Source organism: Perca flavescens, chromosome 14 (genome assembly GCF_004354835.1).
Source record: "Perca flavescens isolate YP-PL-M2 chromosome 14, PFLA_1.0, whole genome shotgun sequence".
Classification (NCBI taxonomy): domain Eukaryota; kingdom Metazoa; phylum Chordata; class Actinopteri; order Perciformes; family Percidae; genus Perca; species Perca flavescens.
Window position 1 is genome coordinate 31,497,903 of NC_041344.1, and position 4,757 is coordinate 31,502,659.

The 4,757-nt window shown below is 39.9% G+C and overlaps 1 long non-coding RNA gene across 1 annotated transcript; it reads right to left on the minus strand.

Moving 5' to 3' along the window:
• Positions 1-429: 429 nt before the first annotated feature.
• Positions 430-2,113, minus strand: LOC114568408 (uncharacterized). Its single transcript, XR_003694285.1, has 3 exons — positions 2,041-2,113; positions 1,769-1,936; positions 430-476 (listed from the first exon to the last, which is right to left on the minus strand). It is a non-coding gene; the product is annotated as an uncharacterized LOC114568408 (long non-coding RNA).
• Positions 2,114-4,757: the final 2,644 nt, after the last annotated feature.

Genomic DNA, 4,757 nt, shown 5'->3' on the forward strand with positions numbered 1-4,757 from the left:
GGACGAAATTGACAACGCACATTTGCCCTATATGATTACATTGGAGCCCGGTTCGAAGCTGCAGGTCAGTGTTCTTGCTCAATACTGGACCAATTTCAAAGATTGTTGTTCTTATCAGTCACTTACACAAAAAAAAACATATGAAAACTTTAACTAGAAATTAAAACAACACTTTGTAACTTTTGCTGAGTAACTGTGACCGAGTAACTGTGCATTTAGTTCTGTCGATGTTGGAGCAGGCAGGGTACGTAGCCGCACTGTTCATCGTACTGTGTAATCATTTTTCTGATGTTAACTATATTACATCACACAATAAAATGCTTACCTAGTTTGATGTCTTCCACTCAAACTCGGTGAGCCGTTGGAGGAAGGTGGTGACTTGGGAGCTGATGCTTGTCACCTTTCTTTGGACAACTCCGTGATTATGGCTTGTACCCACTTCGGCCATGCACTTGCTTCCCTCATCTGGGTTGATCCTTAAGATATATAAGATATATCATAATAATCATCAGCAGTCATATTTAAATATACAGTATATATGGAAGTAAACCTGCCAGCGAGCACATTCGGTTCAGAAAGTCACAGCGAAAACACACCGGCACGCACTGCGTAAGCCATCCTTCTTCTCTCGGCCCCTCTCTCTCCGATAGAAAGAGACAGGATTTGTGGGGAAAAGTGTGGTAATTATAGGCTATATACAGTATATGTGTCCGTGTCACTCTCTCTGTCCGTCCATCGGTCTCTCCCTCCTTGCGCCTGATCATGTGTCTCGCTGTGAGAAGTCAAGACAGCCCAAATCCCCATGAACCTACTGTGGTCTTCCTGTATGTGATTAATCAAGGGGGTAAGCTTCGCTTCAGAACTCGAACCTCCTATGGCGCCATTTTGATGCTACAAAGCGATCACCTCCCGTTAGCATTCCACTGATTTGTCATTGTTTGACATTGTTTATTTCTAAAGAAACACGACAATGTATAAAAGGCTCCATTACCTTGTACCTCACGTTACGGCTTGTAACGTTTGTAAAAATAGGCTAACGATTGTGTCATAACCAAGTGACTTACTGTCACATAGTAGAGGAATTACCGTATAGTAGAGGAGAAGCTCACAGGCAGTTTCGACTTACATTAGCTGTTTAAGTTTAATTACTAATGTTAACTAGCATGTTAGTGATCAATAATTAGCCTGTTCTTATGTTATCTCCTTACATATACCTACACTCTCCATCTCTGCAAGATTTGGAATGATTGAGATTTCTCTCGGCACAGCTACCAGAAGACTTCACACTTTCAGAGATGTTGCTCACGTCACATCTACATTGTCTCTGTCAGTTGGAGGCTGCGCAGTAAAGCTGGCCATCACTGGAAAAGTGCTTCTAATAGCCTTCACTGGTCTCCGTCCAGAGACACGGGATCTGGTGGTCCATTCTTATATACTGTCTATGTGAGTAACTGCCTTGCTTGACACATTCTCCGAATCACACGAAATTATTGCTGCAGCTCGCGGGCCGAAGTGGCCGCTCCGTGACTAGTATGAACGGATCGATTGGATGACATAGGCGCTGAAATAAAAATAGCTGCGCTACGCAGGTATGCGCACCGCTTACATGCCCGGTGTGTTTTCACTGTAAGTTACCACAGTAATAGGGCTCTATATACCCAAGTCTTTTTCTCAGTTGTTTTCTCTTTGTCAGTAAGTGTATAGAGTGCTCATATAGTCCAAATATGTACCATTACCTTTTAAATGCTTTATGCAGATAATTACTTACCTTGTACCAACTCCAGTGTAGTAGATGCTGACTCTTGATATTCAAGATTGAACGCATAAAAGGAGCCAAAGAAGACGACAAAAGCACTGGCGTTAAGTTGGTTAGCTTCAAAGAGGACCTTCCCCTCAATGCTGACCATCCAATGGGTGGAAGACGTCAAACTTCTTCCTAAAAAACAAACAAACATCTTATCTCATCTACAGTGTGTCACAGAATACCAAACATACATGGCTAATAAAACATCCTCCTCTTCTTCAAACTATTTCTCGTACCTAGCATGATCCGCCTTGGTGTGGTGGGCAATGTGACCTCCTGCTCAATTGAAATCTTGGTCGAGGTTGGCTGCAAAAAAAAAAAGAAAAGCATCTCACATATTGGAAGTAATTGGTTGTTGTTCTACATATGAAATTATGAAAATTAATATTTTTAAGTGCATGCATGGTGTTATAAAACACAATTACAACAAGATAAAAAAAAAATGCATGCCATGCATTAGTATGCAAGGAACCAGTATAATTTAGGTAACACAGAATGTTATGTGATGCATTAAAAGGTTAATCACGTAATAGATAGCTAGATAGCTAACAACAACACTATTTTGTGAAGAAAAACTTAAAGCATAAACCATGGTAGCTAATACGCTCAACTCCTAACATCATATTCTTTGAGTTAAACAATATTTGGCTTAGGTCTCATAAACTAAAAAGGATGAATTCAATGATATCACATTACAGAATGCAACAATACTACTGTAACGTTGGGCACTTTTTGCTGGACATCTTGATGGTTTTAAGTGGCCAAACTCTGAAGCCAAGGGGAAAAAAAATGCTATCTACAAATGCTCCACATTAACATTACTTAAAGACGTCTTCCCTGTCACCCGACATAACTTTTTAGAGTTGGTGTTTTTTAAAAGATGTAATGTTAACATTAGGTGCTATTAAAACTAGATGGGCAACTGTAGAGGTAACGGTTTAATGTTAACTTTACCTCCACTAATGTTAGGTTAATAATGCGGTACATTTTGCTTAATCATGCTAAAACACTGACAAACCAACCCACAGACTCAACATAAGCGTAGGTAATGTTAGCCAAAATGCGGCAACAGCAAGCTAAAAAGCTAGCAGTTACTGACCTTAAACTTCTAGAATATGGGTTACATTTTAATTCCGACAAAGATAATGGTGGTCTCACAAGTGAAAAAGATGTCCCTAACAGCGCGTGTAAAACAAGTTGTGTTAGCTTTAGGCTACCGAACGTCGTCATTATAGCTAATCCTCACCATGGGGAAAATGAACTATAGTTAACAGTTTGCTCTTGCCTAGCTAGCTATGACGAAGGTCGGTAAACTAAACCTACGTCTCTGCTTGGGAAGGCTTGTGAGCAGAAATTTTAATGTCACAGAATTAGCAAAAATTGGTCTTACCTTAACGCTGCTCCAGCTCTCTTCGAGGAGTGTGTGTGACCCGGGACTCTGGTGCGCACACGCACAGACCAAACCGGGCGGTACTCCTCTGAAGTTACTCCTTTCAACGCCTTTGAAGTAACTACGCGCTACTCTTCTGAAGTTGTCAGAGTCTGAGGTCAGAGGTCAGAGTTCAAATCTGGCGGTCAAGCATTTATATCCGTAATGGCTTTCTTGTTTCTCTCAATAAATGATTGACACTGCTGAAAAAAAATGTCTAAATTTTTTAATTACCTTCACTGCTAAAAGCAAAACAAATTAAGTGTATTTCATTTTATAGTGATATTTTATTTTTCCATTTCATTACTATGCTTCTATAACATTAACTAACAATTTTATTTAAAATTCAGTTAGTCTTATTCAACTACAGTAGCACTACTGCTGTTGTTTTACAGCAGACTACCGCAAATTCAAAATATACAGTAAATCACTGTAAACTAAATGTTATTACCCATAATGCAATGCATATTACAGTAATGAACCGGAAAAGAAAATGATGGTATTTTACTGGGCATTTTGTGGTAAGTAACTGTAGAAATTACAGCTAAGTCTAACAAGTTTGTGAGAGCACAAAACGTTTGTTAAGAACAGTAGGCTAAAGTTGAAGCAGGAAGTTGATCTGTAAAATGTGATGGATTTGTTTTAAACTTGTAGCTATGTTGCCATGCTCCCATATTTCAGGAATACACTTGAGAAGTGCAGTGTTATTATCACTAATGGTGGCCAAACCTACAACAATAAGACCCAAGTTGTAATAAACCTGAATTATCCTTTCAATATATTCACTTGCAGTCACGTTCCAGAGTGTCAAATAGCACTACCTGCAAATGAAAAATATATGTATTAGTAGATGCACATTGCTTTTATGCACTGCCATTTTTTTCCATCTCTGTGTGTATTTCAGAGTCAGGCTGCATGTTGTGGAGTATCCGTAGCCCATTTAGCAGAGCAAAGCACATTGGCTCTCTATGAATGAGAGCGTACATCCGTCCAACTTATCTCTGAGTGCAGACTTGGGCTCTCTGCCTCATAATTACAGGTTCATACACACAACTCACAGACACACATTCAATAGCTTCTTTGTGGCTAGCTTAAGAATACCACTCATTTCCCGGTTGCTTTTTTTTCTCATTCCAGAGTCCAGATCACATGAAGGGAAACACGGTGTGAAAACTGGACTTTGCTCCTAATTTTGCTGTGACTACCAGCCTTGATTTGCATTTCCATTGCCATTTAAGACTCTTATAAAAAACCTAAGTTGCAACAGCAGGATACACTTCCTATGATCATTTATCTAAATCACAAGCCTCGGTCATATTTCAAAGTATTTGCATCCTCTGCAGGGCACAAAACCTGAGTGCAGTAAAGCTTCCTATAGATGTGAACCAAATTTAGCACTGGAAAGTTCACGTTGGCCTGTGTTTGACTCCTGGATCTCCAGCTCCACCCCCCTCTGCCTGCTTTCACATCCCTTCCTATGATGAAATCTACTCCTTGCGGTTGGTTTCGGAGCCCCTCCTCCAC